The following is a 23,320-nucleotide window of genomic DNA, read 5'->3' on the forward strand; positions in this document are numbered from 1 at the left end:
ATATCAGACACTGGAGCCAGCCACTAACAAAGCAGACATAGCTCTACCCTAGTGTAGCTAAGAATCTGGTGGGGTGAAACGATAAACAAATAAGCACACACGACTAATTAATTACAGATAGTAATGAGTGCTGCAAAGGAAGCAGAGTGAAAGGATAAGGGATGGGGAGGACCTATTTGGAAGTGTGAACAGGGGAAGTCCTGTCCACTGAAACCTAAAAGATGTTTGGGAGCGGCCTGAAAAGCCAGGAGAAAAGCATTCTAGTCAAAGAGAACAGCAAATGCACAGGCTTTGAGAAAGGAATGAGACTCAAGGACTGGAGAGGTAGAGAGACCTGAGGGCAAAGGGGAGGGAGAGTGGGGCTGGATGGGATGAGAGGGGTGCGACCATGCAGCAGGTACCATGTAGGTACAGCAACCTGGAGTTTTTACAAAGTGCAGTGAAAGCCACGTTAGGGGATCGGGTAGGGGAGTGAGGTGATGGTGCTAGTGTTTCAGGAACATCCCATGGCTATCGATGGGGAATAGGCTGTTAGGGGCATGGACCAAGAGGCAGCAGTCCAGGCGAGAGACAGTGGTGACCTGGCCTACAGCAGTGGAAGAAAAGACGGGAAGAAGCGGGTAGAATTTGGACATATTTCAGAGGCAAAGCTGATGAGACTTGCTCATGGGTTAGACATAGGGAAGAGAAAGGGAAGAATCAGGATAATGTCCGCATTTCCAGATTGAGCAACTGGCTGAATAGTGTGCTGCTTCTTGAGATGTAGAAGCCTGGGGAGGATGGTCAGGGTTGGTTTAAGAGGTAAAGTCAAGTTCAGGTTTCAACATATTAAGACTGGGAAGAGGCTGAGGTATAAAATGATCACACTGAGCAAGAGGGAAGCAAGCTTATTAAGGAAATGTAGTCAGATTGCCTCAGGCATTGGGTGTCCAAATAAAATATTTTTTCCTTTCTTTCTTTCTTTTTTTTTTTTTTGAGATGGAATCTTGCTCTGTTGCCCAGGCTGGAGTGCGGTGGTGCAATCTCGGCTCACTGCAACCTCCGCCTCCTGGGTTCAGGCAATTATCTCACCTCAGCCTCCTGAGTAGCTGAAATTACAGGTGTGCACCACCACACTGGCTAATTCTTGTATTTTTAGTAGAGGTAGAGTTTCACCATGTTGGCCAAGGTGGTCTCGAACTCCTGACCTCAAGTGATCTGCCCGCCTCGGCCTCCCAAACTGCTGGGATTACAGATCACAGGCATGGGCCACTGCACCTGGCCCCACTTAAGGTTTAAAATCATGAATTAAATGCCAAACTGTGTCCAGTCATGTTCAGCTACTTAGGTGCAGTCCTCAAGAGGGCAGATGAAGGGTTCATCACAATGTTCGGGTGTTGCCAGCTCATTATTTTGAAGGCAGAGAGGGCCAAGAGAATTGAGGCTAGGTGCAATTCGCCAGGTGCAACTACAGTGATTGTGATGGAGACTGCAATGCATCCACCCAAATCCACTTTCCTCTCCTTCCTTCCTGCATTTCCCCGATTTTTTTGCAGGTAGGTGTGGCCCTGAGACTGGCTCTAACCAGTGGAATGGGAACCGAGGTCTTGAGGGCCACTCCTAAGCCTGGCCCATTAAAACCTTCCAAATGTGTCTTTCCATGCTTTTGTTCCCGCTGAGCCGTTTTGGTGACCTCTGGGGGAACCATAGAAGCTGCTGTTGAAGATGGCACAGTTGCAGTCAGTTTGTGTTGCTGAGGCCTGTGTGAGGCCACTCTACCACCACACTCATATCCACCTTACCCTGACACTTGTGAGCTAGATTATGTGAGCTAGAAATTAATTCCTCTTACCTTGCACCATTACACATTTTGGTATGTTTGTTACTAAAGCCGTGCCTGCCCCAACTAGTACAGTGACAGGTCATGTCAGAGGGTGAAGAAGCAGTGGAAACTAATGAGTCAGAGGGCCACATGGGAGCCCATCTCTGCCACCGAAACCTCAGAGAGCTTAGTGGCTCACCTAGAGAAACTAGGGCAGTGGTTCTCAACCATAGCTGCAAATTAAAATCACCTGAGGACCCTTAAAAAACCCTGAGGCCCAGGCTGCACCCAAGACCAATTAAATCAGAAGATCTGGGGAAAGGGTGAGGCCCAGACATTTTTTAAAGCTATCCAATTGATTCCAATGCGCAGCCAGAGTAGAGAACTACAAAACTAGGATGAATACCTAGTGAACCAGATTCATGGATCTTTGTCCAGTGGGGTTTTACAGCTATTTTATGATAAATAGGAGCCTCACAGCTGAGTAAGGGAACACTGCATCCAAGCCTTAGTAGACACCAATAACGGGGTGACTGTGCTCAAGATCCAGAGCAGACTGGAGATCTTGGGGGGATGCCAATCGGTTACAGAGAATGACCGTGAACCAGCACCTTCCTCTCTCCACTCCAATACATGTCAGGGGTATTTTTGAGACAGAGTCTCTCACCCTGTCACCCAGGCCAAAGTGCAGTGGCATGATCTCGGCTCACTGCAACCTCCACCTCCCAGGTTCAAGCGATTCATGTGCCTCAGCCTCCTGAGTAGCTGGGATTACAGGTGCCTACCACCATGCCCAGCTGATTTTTGTATTTTTAGTGGAGATGGCGTTTCACCATGTTGGCCAGGCTGGTCTTGAACTCCTGACCTCCAGTGATCTGCCCGCCTTGGCCTCCCAAAGTGCAGGGATTACAGGTGTGAACCACCGCATCCGGCCAGATTCTTGAGTTAAATGAGATTCAATTTGAAATAACCCACTTTGCCCCTGGTTGGCTGAGATTTACATTATCTGCTGCTATCAAGAGGAATAAAAATGTCACATTGAGACATTGGGTTGCATGGCTTGAGAAATAAGTACCTGCTCACCTGCATTTTAATCATGAGCATTTCATTTTATTTTTTTCAATTTAAAGCAGGCACTGTTTATTAATTGACCACACTAGAAAAAATCCAGGTAGACACCTTAGTTCATCCTCCTAAGAAGCCAATTGATCTGGTCTTCCCTGCTGCCAGCATCTCCACCTTCTACAAAATGGGTGGTCTTTTTCTTCATTTTACTTCATGGAGAGGATAATTTGAAGAGCCACAGGAAGTTATTAGCTTCTTTGAAGTGTTTTCCAACAGTATAGATCTCATGAATCAGATCCTCCATGCAGGCGATGCCACATTTACCAAAAGATTGAGCAATCAACGTGTTATCTGCCAAGGCAATTCGCTTCTTATTGATTTCGCAATAACCACGCTTGTAGATTAGTTCATTGACTGGCTTCAGGCTTGATTACCCCCATGCAACATGTGATTCTACGATCCTCAACATGTTAATTGAACCCTTGTTGTGCTTAACAAAGGTTCCATTGAAGATTTGACAAAGGCAAAGAAGCTATAACACTTTTCAGACCTTTGGACTCACACCATTGATACCTCTGATTCCGATGACAAATGCCAATTTGGTTCTGCAGATACTTAGAAGTTGTCAGTTTTTTTTGTCATCCAAGCCATTTGAATTTCAGTTCTGTACATATGTCTATATTTCCTGTGATAACGCTTCACTTTTTCGTAGATAAGCTTCCTCCTTGCCTTTCAAAGCATTTTTTAGGCACACTTCTTTATCGGGTGCTTAATCTTCAGTTCTACAAAATTCCTTTGCTTTTTCTTAAGGGTTTCAGGCACAGCAGGAACCTTCTCCTCTTTGATACCTCCAGGGTTCCAGTGGACAAGAGCGCACTTTGTTTTAAAACAACCTCTGTTGTCATCTCTAGGACTCACTGTAATGGTGGAGATTTCAGGCCCTGGTCCATGCGCATGAAAGATATTTTTGTGGCAATTGGTATTCAAACCACTGGTTCAGTTCATGCCCTGATCCTTTCTTGGATGTTACCCAGGTTTTTGGCCCTGGTTAGCTGGTTTGCAGACAGAATTCAGTGCAAACTCATCCCCTCAGCTGGCAGGTACCTCAAGGAGTCTATGCCTGTGTCCATGTCTGGATCATCTTTATTTCCTTCATCAAATTAACCACAAATGTTTTTTGCTTATTGTAGACATTCAAAAATACCAACAGATTAAAGGATAATAGTAACCTTAATAATAATAATGATGATAATAACAAGACATGTTCCACTCATACTTTTTTTCTTTTTTTTTTTTTTTTTTGAGACAGAGTCTCACTCGGTTGTCCAGGCTGGAGTGCAGTGGTGCAGTCTCAGCTCACTGCAACCTCTGCTTCCCGGGTTCAAGTGATTCTCCTGCCTCAGCCTCCCGAGTAGCTGGGATTACAGGTGCGCACCACCATGCCGGGCTAATTTTTGTATTTTTAATAGGGACAGTGTTTCACCATGTTGGTCAGGCTGATCTCGAACTCCTGACCTCGTGATCCACCCACCTCAGCCTCACAAAGTGCTGGGATTACAGGTGTGAGCCACCATGCCCAGCCTCCACTCATACTTATTCAATGGCATTGCTCATACTTGAGAGCTCGTCTATGAGCCATTTTTACTGTAAATAAATTTCGCTATAACTTTAAAGAAAAGTTTTTAATTGTCTCTTTAATTCCTTAGTCTTTTACATAGCTTCTTTTAGATTCTGAGGTTTTCTAAATTTTCTTTCATAATATTCATATGTGTGCATTTGTATAAGTAAAAAGGAATATAAAGAAAAACATTTCAAATAGTCTATACTCTTACCATCCTGATGACATCTGTCAAAAATTTTTAAAAGTGCATGCATATGTACATGGTTAGAATGTTTAAACAGCATGTGAGAGTATGAAATGCTATGAGAAAGCTGCCTGGAACACTCACCTTTACCCTGCCCTCAGCTCCTTTCCCCATAGCAATGATGTAAGTGACTATTATTCCGTTCAGAAAGTGAAATGTCTATGTCAAGATGCAATTTAATATATATATATGTACATAGATCGACAGATACAAAGACATATATAGATAGATATTTGTAATTTACATAGAAAGAAGCCTATCATTCATAGTGTTCTCTAACTTGCTTTTTTCAAAGAGTGTATCTTAGAGATTATTCCATATCAACACATATGGACCCACCTCATTTTTTAACAGCAGCAGAATATTCTATAGCGTGACTATGATGTAGTTTATATGACAGTTTTCTCCTGGACTTTTAAAAGTTTTCACATTCTTGCCATTATGAACAGTGCTACAACCAATATCCTTGTAGCCCTATCTTGGCCAAATTTTGTGGGTAAATTTTTATATGCTAGACTTCAATTGGTGTTTAAAATATCTCAAGAGCTAATATATGATTTGAATAGTAAAAACTGCACATTCTGGCCATCAGAGAGGTGTAGCCCTGAGGTTAGCTATCCTGAGAGGAAGAGAAAGAGTGATTTGCCTTTCTACATCTCCAAGTTCTAGAGTTAACATGAGCAGAGGCAACCAGTCAAAGAAAGCTACCCTCTTTTCTTTACTTTTAAAGTCAACACCCAATATATCAGTGATGTTTCTGTCCCTGGGTGACCAGAAATGGCCTAGGAACTTGTGAATTCCAAGTAGTTTTTCTCAACCTCAAGCTCACTCACTGCGTCTGCCATTTTGTCTAAGCAAGGAAGGGATCAAGGCAAAAGAAGATGGAGGAATGGCTGTTGTGAAACCTGCTGCTGTCTCATACCCAGCCTGAGAGCGAGCCTGAGAATGCATATTGGAAAACTGATTAGCATTTACTCTTTAACAGAAAATGTGGAATATAAACACATGCACACTAAGCCAAAAGGGTCTTCCAGTTTCCCTTCTTGGAGGAAGAGATTTGTCTACAAGAAGGATTTTTCATCCTTGGCACTGTTGACATGTTGTGCTGGATGGTTCTTTGTTGTTCATGGGGAAGTGCTGTTCTGTGTATAGGAGGATGCTTAGCAGCATCTCTGGCCTCTACCCACTAGATGCCTGTAGCACCCACTCCCCAGGTCACCCACAGTTGTCTCCAAATATTACCAGATGTCTCTCTTGTTGGAAACAACTGGTCTAGGAGCACACACACACACATGCACATATATTTGTGTCATATATTTATAGCAGGTGAATAGTATTCTCTTATATGGTTGTACTATAAATTATTTACCCAATCTCACTTTCATAGATATTTATTCCTTTTTTGAATTATTTTGTACTATAAACAATTCCACAAGGAATATATTCTGCAAGGGACAATTCTTAGATGTGCAATTGCTGGGTCAAGGCTAAGCACATTTGACATTGTGATAGATATTAACCAAATTGCTTTCCAAGGAGAATGCACCAATATTCACTCTCACTAACAATGTATGAGAATGCCTGTTTCTATACGCCCTTGCCAACTCAGCATGTTAACAAACCTTTTCATGTTTTTTAATCTGAAAGGTGAAAAATGGGATTTTTCTGTCACAGCTCTGCTGCTGTGTTCAGTTCTAGAAGAGGTATTCTAAAGAGAAGTTGCTCAAAAATGCACCTTCCTGTAGATGCAAAGACCAGGACAGAGAATTCTGGAGAAGAATTCTGATAAAGCACTTCAGTTTCTTTTTTCTTTTTTTAGGTTAGGTCAAATCCAACTTATCTAAGCTGCTAGAAATTGCAAATGATTCTCAACGAGAGACCCAGCCCCTTGAAACTGTGTGCTTAATTCACACAACATGCCAGAGCATGATTTCTGGAAAGGCTTTTTGCATTCCTGTAGATCCATATATGATAAATACTTTTATCATTTTCTGTGGCGTTCACCATCATGGTGCTGAGAGGTGCTGTCTGCTTTCATCTATGTGCTGAATTACAGATATACATGATCAAATAAAGTCAAGACAAGAATCAAGCCTCATAAAAATCTTGCCTACAGCATGTACCCAAAAAAGTCAGTCACGCCAAGGCTATGCAGGCCAAGTGAAGCCAGAAGTTGTGCAATTACCCAGAAGAGGTTGAAATTTCTGACAAAAACAGGGACCTCATTGAAAATGTAAGCATAAAATGAATTCTCATTAAAAGAGAAAAAAAAGGCTGCTTCAATACTTTGCTAATGTGAACACTGAAAATCATGATTTCTGACCTCCAGTATGTACTTCCAGTATGTACTGTGAAGCCCAGGGTGAAATAGATTTTCCATTCCCTGATTTTCTGGGTTGGTCACTTTGGCTCCAACTTAAAAGAAATTTTTGAATCAGACCAGAGTGTTCCACACTTTGCAGTTGCTTGATTGAAGACAAAGATCTATTCGTTCACTCAGGACTCATATATTGGAAGCCTACTATGTGTCAGGCCCTCAGCTAGACTCTGGGGAAGGTACTAATGAGGAAGACACCACAGCTGCTGGCCTGACCTCACATGAGAGAAGACCTGAGAAGAGAGGCTGGGGACCAGGGGAATAGAGGAGCTTTGCTGGTGTGCACAGCTGCCCCCATGCCTACTAGTAGCAGCTCTTGGGATTTATCATAGTTCAGTCTGGCCTGAAATCAACTGACCAGTGCAAAGGGCTCCTGGCTATTGTTAGGAAAGTAATTAGAGTGTGAGTTCTGATCACCTCCTGTTTACTCTCTTGGTGAAGGAGGGATCCCTTGCTCTAATTAATATGAGATGGCCAAACACAAGACACTTGACACTGGATAGGTGAGGTTGGCATCAGTTTATTAGTCACACATCCTCACAGCCTTGGGGAGGAGGATACCATGCACCATGTGAAGCCACGTTGGGGTTACGCTTGTGGCAGAGGGAACCAGCAGGGGCCCTGGGAATCAGGCCTTGTAGTAACAAGAGGGTGAGGTGTCCCCAGGTTCCTGTAGGAGGATGTCATTGGCTTGTTTTGATAATTTTACAGGCTGGCAGTGACATGGAACCTAGTAGGTTTAAGTCCAGATAGTGGGCAACTGGTCTGGCTGATAGGGGAACTAGCTGGGTGAGGAATATTTCCTGATGGGTGGGGGGCATATCTGGTGAGAGAAAGCAAGGGGACTCAGGGTGAGACCTTTGGGATCTCATGAGGGTCAAAGAGGGTCAAGGCAGCAGCACATGACATTTCAGGTCTTACAAGATAGTCTGTTACATTTCTTACTGACAATTTTCCTTCTCTATCTCTTCCAATAGTAGCCCAGGATTATCTTTGAGGATATGGACCAAATTTCTGCCAACTGCAGCCTGAATACAAGCATACAATTAACACTTGCTGAACAATTGTTGTGATATTGATTTTCTTTTTGTCTGTCTGACACACAGGCTCCCTTCTTCTGATAATAGCATCCCAATTTGGGGAAAATGGCTCTCCTCACTCTCAGTCCATGTGCCCCTGAGGTTCTGATGAGTTTGAGTCCCCTTCCAGGACTCCAGGGGTGGGTGAGTCACTCAGACATGACCAATCAGAGTACTCTATCACCCTGGCCATGGTGATTGGTTAAGAGAGACATGTGACCTGGGCCAGGCTCAACTCTGGGACTTTCCTAATAAGAAGGTAAAATAAAGCTCTTTTTTGATGGAGATCGTTAAGCTGGAAACTATAAGATCAGAGCTGAGGCCGGGCGTGGTGGCTCTAGCCGGTAATCCCAGCACTTTGGGAGGCCGAGGTGGGCGGATCACGAAGTCAAGAGATCGAGACGATCCTGGCCAACATGCTGAAACCCCGGCTCTACTAAAAATACAAAAATATTAGCTGGATGTGGTGGCACGCGCCTCTAGTCCCAGCTACTCGGGAGGCTGAGGCAGGAGAATCGCTTGAACCTGGGAGGTGGAGGTTGCAGTGAGCTGAGATCGCACCACTGCACTCCAGCCTGGTGACGGAGCGAGACTCGGACAAACAACAACAACAACAACAAAACCCAGAGTTGTTGCAGGACCAGCTGTAAAGAGGGCCTGCATGGGAGTGAAGGTGATACAGAGGAGCACAGAATGCAGTGGTGGTGTTGGGGCACAGCATCTGAATGGATGATGTCATTTCAGCTTCTAATCCAGCAATGCTGGGATTGTAAATATCCCTGAGTCTTTTATAGTCTAACGAATGAATACATTCTTTCTCTTTTACTTTTTGGCTTAAGTTGGTTTGACTTGGGTTCCTTTTACTTGCAGCTAAAAAGCTAATAGACAGCCAAGGCCAGGTGCAAGTGGCTCATGCCCATAATCCCAGTACTTTGGGAGGCCGAGGCGGGTGGATCACTTGAGGTCAGGAGTTCGAGACCAGCCTGGCCAACATGGTGAAACACCATCTCTATTAAAAATACAAAAATTTGGGTGTGGTGGCGCACGCCTGTAATCCCACGCACACTTGTAATCCCAGCTACTCAGGAGGCTGAGGCAGGAGAATCACTTGAACCCAGGAGGCAGAGGATGCAGTGAGCCAAGATGGAGCCACTGCACTCTGTCCTAGGGGACAAAGCGAGACTTTGTCTCAAAAAACAAAACAAAACAAACAAACAAACAAACTAAAAAAGACCTAATAGCCAGAAGTAGAGTCACTTGCCTTTTGAACAGGAAGGGAGCAGTTTGTACTAACCCTGCTAATGATTTAATCTACTACTTCTTCCTGGTTCTCCTCCTTAGGTAACAACAATGCAAAACAACCGTCCAATGGCTTAAAAACCACCCCCTGCCCTCTAACCTTGCTCCAGCCACACTTGTGCTCTTTCTGTTCTTTCAACAAAATAACCTCTGTCCCACCTCAGGAACTTTGCTATTTCCTCTGCCTGAAATACTCTTCTCCAGGTCTTAATCTGGCCACTCACCTGAAATGTCACCGCCTCAGAGAAGCCTTTCCTGAACTCATAGCTAAGGCGTTGGCCCAGTTACTCTATCTCATGATTATTTTCATCATAGCTCTTATTACCATCTGACATTTTCTTGTTGGTGCATTTTTTTATTGTCTGTCTACCCCCAAGACTGCAAGCTTCAAGAGAACATGGATCTTCTCTGTATTTCCAGGGCCTGAATAGTGCCTGACTCACAGCAGGGGCTCAGAAGTTTGCGGAAGGAATCAATGAACCACACATGTAACTATTATTTATGTTGGTACATGTAGCTTATGGAGGCGCTTTAAATAACCTTGAGTAAGATAATCTTACTCAAGGTTTTCATCTTTTATGGTATTGTAAAAGATGATAACCCTTTATCATCATCTTTTATATGGAGGAAAATTGAGGTTTGGAGAGGTTGAGCAATTTGCCCAACGTAACACTTGTAGGAAATGGTAGAGATGTGATTTAAACAAAGGAACTTTTGACTCGAAAATATGTGGTCATGCCTTTTCAGTCACTACCAGATTTGTCTCCAATCTCAACATTTGAAAATTCTAACAGATATAAATCCTTGCTAGATCATGAGTTGCAGTCTGGAACTGATTTGTGTTCTCTCTGTAGTCATCACAGAGAACTGACCGTTCTCTCTGTACAAGATCTTTGGGGACATCCAGACCCAGAATTGGTCTAAATGGACATCTTAATAGGCATGGTAGAGTCTGATAATGCCTGGAATGCATTTCAAAAGAGATTATTGAAGGGTAACTAAAGGGTTCTCGGTAAGAGAGGTCAAGCCTTTAAAAGAAATTTTGAGACAAAAATACACAGGCAAAGAGAACAGTAGGGAGAGATCATGATGGTTGCATATGCAAGGGTCGATGTGGGTGGGATATCGGGAGATGTGTGAAATGCAGCCTCTCTTTGGATTGAATATAAAACATGAAAAGAAAATAAACTCAAGGTTTGGAATTACTGTAATTGACATGTGAATATATTATTGGTTGTAGAGAGAATCACAAAGTCTGAATAAACTCTGTATAAGAGAAAAAATACAATATAACAAAATGACAACATATAATAGAAATTGAAAGACTTATTTGAAGTTCAATTGTGTAAAACATCCAGCTGTCAAAGATTCAATTTCTTATATTTTAAAAGTTTATTTAATCTTTAGGTAGACTTCTACATGCAAGAATACAAACTGAGCAAAGAAAAGTTCTTTTATCTGCTTCTTTGAGAACCTGAATTCATCCTTTTCATCATCAGCCATTCAAGAATAAAAGCCCATGTGATATTAAAATAAGAAAAGTGAAAACACCCCTTTCAATACCTGAAAAGGATGTAATGGGCCACATTATACATGTGTATGTGTCAGTTTCTGATGTTTAGGAATAGCCACATGGTGGACATGGAACCGTATGGCTTTGTGTAATAATCGCAAACATTTTGTTTTTTTCTGTGTTTTTCCCCCTCGATTCAGAACACTGATCACGTTAACACATTCATACTTATAAACATTTTCCAATGGTCTTAATATTGCCCAAACTGAAGTTGAATTTACTATTGTAAAGCATTGTAAAAATACTTTATACCGGCTGTATTAACTCCGTATGAGGGTTAAAATTGGGGAATTGAGTAAAGCATAGAATACTAAAATATTTTATCATTTAATTTTTTTATCCTGAAATAATGTTAGCCTTACCAAAAGTTTTTAAAATGGTGCAGACAATTCATTGAATTCTTGCATAAGGATAATATGATTATGAAAATCAGGAAACTAACAGTGACATAACACTATTATATATGCTCATAGAATACAGACCTTATTCAAATTTCACTAGTTTTCCCATTTCTGTCTCTTTTCTGCACCAGGATCCAATACAGAATCCCATTTTACATTTAGTAATCAGGTCTCCTTGATTTCCTCCAGTTTGCAACGGGTCCTCAGTCTTTTCTTGTCTTTCATGGCCTGGACACTTTTAACGAGCATTGGTCAGTTATTTTGTAAAATATCCCCACAATTGCAGTTTGTCTGATGTTTTCTCATGGTTAGATTCAGGTTATACATTTTTAGCAAGAATACCAAAGAAGTGAGATGCCCGTCTCACTGCATCATATAATGGGATACATGATGTTGATATGCTTTATTACTGACGATGCTAGCCTTATTCACTTGCTTAAGGTGGTGTCTGCTGGGTTTCTCTACTATAAAGCTGCTATTTTTCCCTTTGTAATTAATAAATATCTTATAGGAAACTACTTTGAGACTATGTAAATGTCCTGTTTCTAATCATCCTTTCACCCACTGCAACAATTATTAACAGTGGTGTCTGCCTAATGATGGCTTTGTATTGTCCTTATGCCTTTTACATTTTTTAGTTGGAATTCTTCGGTCAGGAAGATCTGTACCTTCTCTCCCATTTATTTATTCACTTAACTATTTATTAGTATCAGTACGGGCTCATGGATATTTATTTTATTCCTTTGACATGACCCCATTATTTTCTGGTACCATAAGTTCATCTTGCTTTTTTCTTGCCCCAGTCCTGGAATCAACCATTTATCTAAGGAGCTATAGTTCCCTAGCCATAGTTTATCGTAAAATGGCACTTGTTACAGATCTGGGTGTTTATTGTAGAACTTGCAATAGAAAAGGAGTATACGATTTTCTCTCTCTGGCACACAGACATTAGGGATCTTAAAGCTGATGAACTTCCCATGAACAGAACAAAGCAGATTCTGTTTTTATCTTTAGGTTTAATTAATAGTGTAGAATTTTTATTTTCTGAAATAGTTACAAGTCACTAGATCTTTGATGTAACAAGTAAGACATAGTTCTCTTATATGTGGCACTTCTCAACAAGATAAAAGTCTTTATACGAAGTTAAATTTGGAGGGAGAATTTACTACTAATTTGGGGTAACAGATTAAAAACCTTCAATTTTTAATTATTTATACTCATACAATATTGAGAGATAGAAATATTAGTTTTTTAAGATACTTTGCTTGGTTCACACCATGCCTAAAAAATATCAACTTTGTGTAAGTATTGGAGACAGAAGATTGAACATGGCATAGTCCCTGTCCTCAAGTGGCTCACAAAACTCCTTCGAGGCTCATTTTACCCTAATCACTTATTTGCTCGAGTTTTCCCTGGTTCGGGTAAACTTACTTTTTTCCTCTATGAATCCATTCTTTTCCCTGACCACCTCCTTCTGGTCATTCCTCTACTCCATAAGTCATTTCCCTTTTTCCTCAGCCTATATACCTCAACTTCAAAAATCTGCTTAGATTTTTCCTGCTGGCGGGGCGTGGTGGCTCACGCCTGTAATCCCAGAACTTGGGGAGGCCAAGGTGGACGTATCACCTGATGTCAGGAGTTCGAGACCAGTCTGGCCAACATGGCAAAACCCTGTCTCTACTAAAAATACAAAAATTAGCTGGGCGTGGTGGCAGGCGCCTGTAATCCCAGCTACTTTGGAGGCTGAGGCAGGAGAATGGTGTGAACCCGGGAGGTGGAGCTTGCAATGAGCCAAGATAGCGCCACTGCACTCCAGCCTGGGCGACAGAGCGAGACTCCGTCTCAAAAAAGAAAAAAAAAAAATTTTTTTTTCCTCCTCCAAGAAGTCCCCTGCTAACGTGTCCAGTCTCATCTAGTTGTATCTTTCTCCAGCTCCTGAGGCTAAGGAGATACTGTCCCACAGGCATCTCAAATTCCACACAAGTGGAATGGAACTCATCTTATTTCTTTCTGTCCAGCCCCAGCTCCTTCCATTTTGTCTTCCTCCAGTGTTCCCCACTTAAATAATGCTGTTACTGTCCAGCCTAAACAAGAAACCTGGGGGGACAACTGGGACTTCTCGACTCCCTCTAAGCCCTGGTTCAAAGGTCAGCAAGCCAGTGAGTTGTGACTTCTAAACAGTTTTCTATTTTGCCCCTGCTTTCTCATTTGTATCAGGAAACTGCCTTCATTCAGGTCCTCTTTCTTATCTCAGGTAGCACTGGCATCAAATAGGTCCCCTGAAAAGTAGACTCCCAAAGATTCTGGTGAAGGTAGAGTGTTTGGAAGGTGATCCCAGGAAGTGAGAGAGGGGAAAGAAGAAGAGGTAACAGAAGTGTGCAAATGAGTAGGTCACCACGGCTGTCAATGGGTGCCCAATCTACTGGGACAACCCATCCCTCCACAAGAGACTTCGGGGAGCATGCCTCAGAAATGTCTTCCTGAGTTTTGAGGAAGCTGGGATATTTATCTACCGAAACCAGCCCTCTAGCTAGAGCATACTCTCAAACACGGACACACAGGAAGTCATCAGCATGTGTGGGAACTTTGTGGAGATCTTTGGAGGTGGTGGGGCGGGAGGGGGTCTGACAACATCAGTACCTCCTAACTGGTTGTCTTGCCTCCAGGCTTGCTCTCCCCACCAACCACTACTCCCTAAGTAATCTTTCTAAAATGCCAAATAGCTCAAGCTCCTCACCTGCTTAAAATCTGTTGGGGTTCAGAATAAAATCCGAATGGCTTGATCTTGACATGTTAATGATCAATCAATGCACTATCTCACTCCCAACTACTCTTTTAGCTGCTTCCCAGTACTCAGTGCAGACTCCAGGCATACTGTGCTAGTTGTGGGGTCTCAGAGCCACACTCAAGGTCCCTGCACACAGCAGTCCCTCTGCCTAAAGGCTGCTCATAAATATTTATGAAACATTTATTTGATTTTCTAGGACATTCCAGGCACTGGTGCTAGACACAGTGAATACAATAAAGAATAAGTTACAGTTTTAGTTCTTCAAGGAGCTCACTCTCTAAAGGGAGGATACAGACATAGAAAAAGAAACACACTATACATTGAGTAAAACCCCATATTAGAGAAAATGATGCCTAAGTGGAGACTTGATGGATTGACTTGATGCAGGGTTTACCCTGAAGACAGGAGGAAACAGGCTTGTGTGTACAGAGAAGCTTCTCGAATTTCTGAATGGAGAAAGTGGGGTGTCAGGAAGAGGTGAGGGAGAAGCTGGCCGAGTCGTCAGTGGTTCCTTTGGCTTCTAGGCAGCTTGAGCATTATTCTTCACATCAAGACACAGCGAGGGTCCCTTTTGCATCCTACCAGGAGGTTTTCCAGATTCACTGTGGGCATCACCTCCTCTAAGAAGCCTACCCTAATTTTGTCCCTCCTTACACACTCATTGTTATCTTCCCACACCCCTAGGAAACTCCTCATGACGGACTGTGTTTTAAGGTGTATCCTCCCCATGGCCTGCCAGCCCCTTTGAAGAAAAGGCTGCTCCTTCTCACCTCTGTATCTCAGTGCCTGGCCCAGTGCACAGCCCCTGCAGCTCAGAAACACCTGGACCCCTGAGTGCCTTCAAGGAAGCCAGAGGGGAAAGACTGACAGATGCTGCTCCTCAGTTCCCTCTAAGCCAGTGGCACACGTAAGTGCTCGGCACAGGGTCTTTCTGAGCACTCGAAGTTGCTGGAGACACTAGGCTTCAGGTATGGGTTTTCAACAACTGAACAGAGGCTGTGGCAATTTCCTAAAATTGGTTGCTTTAACTACAAATAACAGTGATTGTGCTCTGCTAATAGCTGTGCTCTAGAATTCTTAAACTTAACCTTCCTCCTTTCCTTCTCTCCTTCCTTTCCTTCCTTCCTTTCTTCCTTTTTACCACTGCCTGCAATTCTCAGACAACGGCTTTGACGTGAAGAGTGGTAGGGAGAGACGTGCTCTCTAAAGTGATGCAAACACTCTTTGCATTTCTGCTTTGGCTGGACTCATAGTCGAGTTTTCTGCTTGACTTTTTGAGGGTAACAATAGCATTGGAATGGGTAAGGGGTGGGCAGTGTGCGCTGAGTCTTCTGTGCCTCAGGAGGCTCAACTTCTGGAAGGGTGGGAGCTGGAGTGGAGCAATGAGGGTGAAAACATCTTTTGGAACAGTCTGTTTTCACTGCCTCTTCTTCCAGGGTGACAGCAGGTGGCAAGGAGGGGGCCACTGATAACTGTGCCCCCACTCCAGACCCGAAGCTTTAAAGGATAAGTATCAAATTCTTCCTGTCCTCCTGGAGCAGAAGAGCCAAATCCAGCTGGCTCTGCAGCTTCTGGCAGGTTAAAAAGCATGCATTTCCACATGACTTGCTGATTTACACCACATTTTGACATGTTTTAAAAACCTCCCTGCAGTCCCTTTTGCTGGCTCTCCTGAACACTGGTGTTGTGGAGCTCTGTGCAGAGCTCCAGGTTTATTTTCTGGCGTCTGCTGTCTATGTGCCGCCTTTGTTTTGGGCTCTCCCCAGCACATTGCCCCGTTGTCCTTGAGGGAGGAAGCCGGCCAGTCTCTGGCTTCCTTTGTAACTTCCCAGTTCCTCTGCTCACAGCCTCTGCTCATCTGCTCACCCACCCCAACCACTTTGTTTTAAGTGCTGTGGGATTGAATTTCTCATCTTCAAATGCAAACAACCATTTGGCTTCGTGTCCATTACACAGGCACCTCTGGGGGCACATGCAGGCACTGTGGCCCCGAAAAACTCTTCAGAGGTGAGCGGTCTTCTGGATGAGAGGGCCAACAATGGCTCATCTCCTAAAGACTTCTCTAAACAAAATCAGTAGCCCCAGAAAACACAACGGCTGTCCTAAGCCTATCCCCTTTGCACCTGTCTCAGAAAAGGCAGCATGCAGAGTGGTCAGGAGTTCAAGTCCTCAGAGCCCTCCTCTGAAGCTGTGACCCTGACTGGTCACTTTAGCTCTCAGCTTCCCTTTCCTCATCTGTAAAATGGGAATAGAAACTGAATCCGCTTCATGGGGCCGTTGTATTACATACGCTGTCATACGCGAAATGTCCATCACAGTTTACCGCCCCAGGCATCCTAGCAATTATTAAGTCACAACAAGGAGGTTGCTACTGTCCTGGGACCTGCGGAGCTCGGCTGGCCTGTCTGAAAGGGCCTTCTCGCCCTCGAGATTCCTTCAAGTCCCATTCTCTCCGGGCCCGGGTCCGAGGGTCCCCTTGTGCTTGCTCCTGAGGGTGACCTGCCCATGCCCCGGGGCGAGCACAGGTGCGGCCCTGACCACAATGCGGGCGTGGGTAGCCAACGTCTGGGGAGGTCGAGAGCGCCTCGAGGGAGGGAGGGAGGGGGCTGGCCCAGGGACCCGCCTGGTCCCGGACTCTGGGCGGCCGCCGGCCTCGCGCCCCGCCCCCGCGAACCCCGCCCCGCCCCGCCCCGCCCCGCTCCGCTACGCAGCCTCACCGCCCCGCCGCCCGGGTTGGCCGCCCTGCGGGCCACGCGCGGCGATTTGCCACGCGCCGCGTCACCGGGCCGCTCCCGGCTTGGGCTCCCGCGGGTCGGTCAGGGAGGCGGCGGCGGCTGAGCGGGGGCGGCAGGGCGCGACGCCGCCTGGCCGCCCCGCCCTGGGAGGCGCCCGGGCCCTCATCAAGTGACCAGTATCCCTTTCAGGAGAACACGGTCCTTCAGAGGGAAGGGAGCTCCAACCCGCGGCCCCGGCGCCAAGCCGCCGTCATCTCCTTCCTGTGCCGGGTGATCGTCTCCTCACCCACCCGGAAAAACATAGTCCGCCCCCACGTCCTTGTGGAATAGCGCCCGCTTCCAAGCACTGTGACTCTCTTTGCCCTACCGTTGTCTTTCCTATTCCAGCTACTCTAGAATCCACCGAGAGGATAATTCAGCCCTGAAAAGAAACTGATCGGGAGAAGCGAGGAAGGCAACCCAGGAGGGAGGGGAAGACAGGGCTGGCGGAGGGACACCGAAGCAGAGGCCGTAGTGCGCAAGCGCAGCACAGAACGAGTTCCGGTCTGGCCGGGGCCTGTCTCCTAAAAATAGCCCCGGTGTGGGGATCCGTGCGCGGATATCCCGGCGAGTCCCGGGCTGAAAGAGGCGGCTCCGGGCGGCGCGGAGCGCTGGTGGCGGGCCCGGGCTGCGGCGTGTGCGCGCCCGCCAGCTAATCCAGAGACACGGTGAGGGCCGCGGGCAGCGGGGCTTGGTCCGCGGCGCCGGCAGTCCTGGAGGGGGGCGGTGTCTCGCTTAGGGGGCCGTGTCTCGCTTAGGGGGCCGAGTAGGGGTTGGGGTGGGGGTGCTGGGGTGGGGGACGGCGCGGCAGAGAGGGTCGCCCGCGGGGCTCCGGGGACCCCTGGACAAGGCCGTGTCCGGCTTGGAGGGGGCCAGGATCGCGGCCGCGCGTCGGCAGGGCGGGTAGGGTGCTGGGAGGCGGCGAGGGGTGGTCGGGTCGGGGTCGGCGCTGAGGAGCTAGGCGCCCGGGGAGGTGGGGGCGGGGTGCCCCGAGGGCGGGCCGGGGGGCTGGATGGGGCTCGGCTGGGCGGCTGGATGGGGCTCGGCTGGGCGGGCCGAGGGCAGCTCAGCGGCGCGGGCTGGTGGCAAGCAGCCTCCCCGGGCGCGCACCGCTTGGGGCCGGGGGGCGGTGGTGGACGTCGCCTCCTTGAAAGTTGAAGGAGTTCTCTGGGGCCCCCGGAGCTTCTCCGGGGCAGTGCGCCCCGAGGGCCCTTTCCTTCCCCTTTTCCCTCCAAGTCCGGGGGTCTCTCTGAAGGGATTAGCCCCAAGTGCGGGGGGCCTTCTTCCCTGTTGGACTTGAAGAAGTTCCCCCACTTCTGCTTTGGGAGAAGATTGGTCTAACGGGGCGGAACGCTTAGGTACGAATTCTGTGAGTGTGTAGATGTCAGTGGCGGTGTCGCTGTTTGCGGCGGACACCTGCGCTTGCGGACGCCAGATCGTGCAGGGAGACGTCGCGGGGACAGAGGGGCTGCACAGGGAACCGCTGGCTGCCCCCTGCCATTCAGGTAGATCGCAGCACGCAGAAAGATTTTTTGTGTTAGAAACTTTGCTTTTTGGCTTGATTTCATGCCTTTGAGCAGTGAGGTTTCTTAAAGTAAGTGAGATAGCGCAAACAAGTTTGGAAAAGGTGAGCAATCCTGAATAAGAAAACAGTTTTTCTTTAAAAGTGTAACTGTAGAATTGTTGCTCACATCTGAAATAGATTCCTGAGCTGTGAAGCGAGCCTCCTGTTATGGTCCAACAGGGAACCGTGTGTAGCTTGACTGTAATGTAGTGTTAACCTGCGTTTTAGTTTACAGTGAGATTGGGCTTCCAATAAATGCCCTGTTAGAAAGGCCTGCCGTGATGTGTTAACAATAGCATATGTATTTTTAAACAAACATTGTCTAACTTTTTTTCGGGTTTTTAGCACAGTATGTTTCCCTTGTGTCTTGTGTCATCTATTACTATATGAAGAGGAGGTTCTCTAAAGCTGTAATTAGGTGTACATTACCCAAGAGTACTTTCCCTTTAAGAATCCAGCTGTGTTGTTTTGGCAACTGCTAAGTACTCTAGTTGTCAGTTTTAAAATCTGTGGTACCTTGGCAGTTCTTGAACAGTCTGTGGAAAAGGTAAACAAAATAGTTCTTTTTTAAACATACAAAAATGACATTTCTTTTAATATGAATTTAGGAAGTGAGGATAAAAATAACTGTATTGTGCCTTTATGGCTTTTGTATGTACAATTTTTTTTTGGTGTGTGAATTTTTTGGAGAGCTCAGTCTCTATTTCTTTTTCTGTAAATTACAACTTTTAGGGACTCAAAAGTTTTCACTAAAGCAGATGCCGATTTAGATTCGTTTATATTAAATGTCATAAACACACGTATGTTTATCATAAAACATTAAGATCAGTATTTGTTACATATGGTGATGCATTAATTGACAATAGAATCACCTTTATTTTAATTCTCAGTGAGCATTGTTGCAAAAAGTTGTGATAATGGTGTTATAATAATCAAAAGTACTCTGAAGAGCTAAAACTGGTGGTTTGAATGATTGTAGACTCTAGATTAACAATTTTGTTGAAGAGTATGCTTCCAGTAGCTACTTAGTGAAAACAGTGACTGTGAAGTAATGGTGACCTCTCTAAACGCAGTTATTTGCTTCCCTATTTCCTTTGATTCACATTATGGTTATATATAAAATTGTGGTTTTATTTCATAGTAGAACAGAAGTGTTAAAATTACACTTAACTCTTTACTTGCCTTCAAAAGTTTTTTAAAAAGTTACATTCTGAGGGGTGTTCAGTGGAAGGAAAATAGCTTATTGAGGCCCAGAAATAATTGTAATGTCACCATGTTGAATTATGGTTTGAGAACAATTTCCTTCTGTATTCTTAGAGTTTGTTTTCATGTGGGCATGTGCGACAAAGATTGTTTTTTTGTAAATGCAGTTGGAAATAATCTCTTAAAAATGTTGAGTTGTTTCAAATGGTGATGTTATGTTTTTCAAAGCAATTTCATTACAATTTGCCTTTTCCATCTAGAATACATTGTGGATTAATATTAATTTTATTAATATTCCAGCAATAGTAGTGTCATCCATTAATTGCCTACCAGAAAGAGGAGTATTGAATTATATTCTGAGGTTGGTTAAGTAATTATGGAAATGTTTATTAGAATATGATTTTGGAGTTTGAAATAGTCTAGTTAAATATTTGCAGTAGATTTGTGTTCTGATTTAGGAGGAAGAAGCCGTAAACAAATTTGTTACTGAAAAGTAGCATGCTTGTCAGTTTTGGAAAACCATCTTTTTTCCTCCCTTTGCTGCTTTTAGTCTGGCAAGAAGAATGTGGTGTAATATACCATGATAATGGGCCTGGATTTGGGGGCATTTCTGATTTCAAATATTCTGTCTTGTCATAAGACCATGCACCGGTTACTCATGGTACATATGAATGTTTCAAAGTCTAGCCGAAGTTTTTTTTATGCAATGACACTATGAGAAAACTGGTTGTGGACCGAAAATGATCACTATTTCTTTTTTCTAGATAAGAAAGAAAATCTGTGGATTCTTAGTAAATGGAGAAGTGAGTGCCTTCTCTGCTAATGTTTAAATAATAAGTGTAAATGTGAAAATCAGATCACCCTTTAAGCTGGATAACCTCAAGCAAGAGAATGCTCTAACATATGCTGATTTGCAAGCCCCAGTAAAGGAAGGCTGCTTGACTCTAGTCAGATCTTGATTCAGATCCAGCTCCACTGCTGACTTAGTTGAGATATCTCCTGTAAAATGAGATAGAATTACACTACCTGTCCCGTGTTGGAATTAAATGAGATAATGAGTGTAAAATTCTAGCGCACTGCCTGAAGCTTAGTGTGCAAAAATGTGTGTTGCTTGATCTCTCTGCATCCCTTCTGGCTGAAGATTATATAGGTACCCTGTCCAGTACCTATACGTTTAGTGTTTGTGACCAAAAGGATTTCGTATAGTGTATCAATAGAGAATGCTTATGTATTTGTTTTGGATAAAATATCCCAGCATCCTAAATTCATTGTCAGATTATACATAAAATACTTGATTGGCTGTTTTAAAACATTAGAATTTTGATCTTCAACCATAGTTTGTTTCTAATCTCCATAGTCTCCCCAAATATTTTTCTAAAGATTCAAGTTAAATAGAAATAGTTTCCCAATCTTCAGTGAATTCTGTCTTTTAGGGATTGTCTGTGGGAGTGGTCTCTAAGATATGGTATTTAAAATTTAAAATTAGAAGAATACTTTTGTAATCTACCTTGAATAGGTATTTTAAAATAGCTTTATCTACTGAAGAAAAGTTTTTAAATATTTTAATATTGAAGGTTATTTTCATATTTTAAAGTAACTTCTTTAACAGTTAATCTGTAATTTTTTAAATACTTTTATTTGGTGTGAAATTAATGATTTTCTTTGTGTATAGTCTATCTGTGTGCCTTATAAGAAATGGACCTTGTGTCCGGTTTATTATAATTAAGAGTGTAAATCCATTTGTTAATTAGTAAGTCTTACACATAGCACATGATATAGGTTGGTTCTTATTTAATAAGTACTAAATTTTTATATAGAGGCTTTATTTATACTTTAATAATTAATATTTATATTTACTGAATTTAATTGATGTTTACTGAATTTAATATTTTAATTATCTTAGTTAAGATGAAATCATAAGCATATGAGTTAAAAATATTAGCTCCTTTTGAGGTGGAATACCATATTTAAACATTGGTGTATGAAGGCAGGTAATTTACTTCATCATTATTTTAACAAGTGGTGTTGATAAAAGGACCAAACATGGGCGAAAAACATATTAATTAATCAAATGTCTAGTAAATACCAACCCGGGCATGTCTTTTTGTGGTTGTCTTGAATTAATACTAATTTTATTTCCTTACACAAAAATATAAACTTCAAAAACAAAATAAACAGGAAAAAATAGAAAGCAAAAACAAAACAAAAAACTGTAATACATGGACTTAAAAAATTCTCACCATTATTAAAATTATATGCTTGAGAAATGTTTTCAGCAGTGATCAGTAAGTTTATACTGCATGAGCTGGACGTTTTTACTTCGTTACTTGTGTGACCAGCAGCATGCATGTGCAGGTTGACTTGGATTCATTTGAGGCATGATTTGTGACACTTGGAACAAAGGGCTGCTTCCCGTTCGACCTGGTAAGAGAACTTGTAACTTTTGGGCTTAATAAAACAAGCTGCTCTTGCATTGAGTAATACTATATTAGCCTGTTTGACCTCTCATCCTCATCCTTAGCTGTCCATCTTCTACATAGAAATTGGAATTATATTTCTAGAATTCAGATCTATGTGTCATTTCTTCTTAAAGAAAAAAAAAAAACTTTGAAGGCATATGAGATCAATAGAGAGGCAGTAATGTCAGGGATAGAAGATTGGCCTATAAAATCAGACTTCCTGGCTGAGCGTGGTGGCTCATGCCTATAATCCCAGAACTTTGGGAGGTGGAGGTGTGCGGATCACCTGAAGTTGGGACTTCGAGACCAACCTGGCCAACATGGCGAAACCCTGTCTCTACTAAAAATACAAAAATTAGCTGGGCGTAGTGGCTCACACCTGTAATCCCAGCCACTCTGGAGGCTTAGGCACGAGAATCGCTTGAACCCACGAGGCAGAGGTTACAGTGAGCCGAGATCACGCCACTGCACTCCAGCCTGGGTGATGGAGTGAGACTCTGTCTCCAAAAAAAAAAAAAAACAACAACAACAACAGACTTCCCATCCTAAGTTAAAATACCTACTGTGTTCTTATTTAGCTACTTACACTTTGTGTTCTTTGGCAAGTTCTTAGGATTTTTGAGGCTTAGTGTATAAAATAGTAATTATAACATTATTTCATATGGTTTTTGAGAGGATTAGATGAGGTGTGTATTATAAAGTGTAGTGCCTGGTATATAACCTGCATTAATTTTCCTCCTACTATTACTATCATTACTGCTACGGCTATTGCTATTAGTCATGGCTCACTTTATAATATGATTCCGTTGTATCTTTTGAGGCTCATTTTCAGCCATCACCTTTCAGTTTCTATGCCCTAGTCAAAGCCAACTATTAGTGCTAATCTGAAAAGGCTATGTGTTTTCATGCTGATGACTACTACTGTTATTTCTCCAGCCCAGACTTCTCTTGAGTTTGATATTCACTTGGAAGTCTAGTTGGAATCTCAGATATAATATAAATGATATAGCTAAAATATAGCTATATTTTCCCTCTCCCCTAGCCTTCTTCCTACCTCTAAACCCTGGTGTTT

At 43.6% G+C, this 23,320-nt stretch overlaps 1 protein-coding gene across 10 annotated transcripts in view; it reads left to right on the forward strand.

Annotated features, from left to right (window-relative positions):
* The first annotated feature begins 17,107 nt into the window (after nucleotides 1-17,107).
* MEF2A (myocyte enhancer factor 2A) overlaps nucleotides 17,108-23,320 on the forward strand; it is a 161,860-nt gene continuing 155,647 nt past the window's right edge. For 8 of the 10 annotated variants that reach the window (XM_025391643.1, XM_025391635.1, XM_025391637.1 and 5 more), the window contains exon 1: nucleotides 17,109-17,690. The gene's annotated coding sequence lies outside the window, so the exon portion shown is untranslated. Of the gene's footprint in view, nucleotides 17,691-23,320 lie in introns of all 10 variants that reach the window. The other 2 variants (XM_025391645.1, XM_025391638.1) reach the window with 2 other exon arrangements.

The sequence above is a fragment of the Theropithecus gelada genome, chromosome 7b (assembly GCF_003255815.1).
Source record: "Theropithecus gelada isolate Dixy chromosome 7b, Tgel_1.0, whole genome shotgun sequence".
NCBI classification, from domain to species: Eukaryota; Metazoa; Chordata; class Mammalia; order Primates; family Cercopithecidae; genus Theropithecus; species Theropithecus gelada.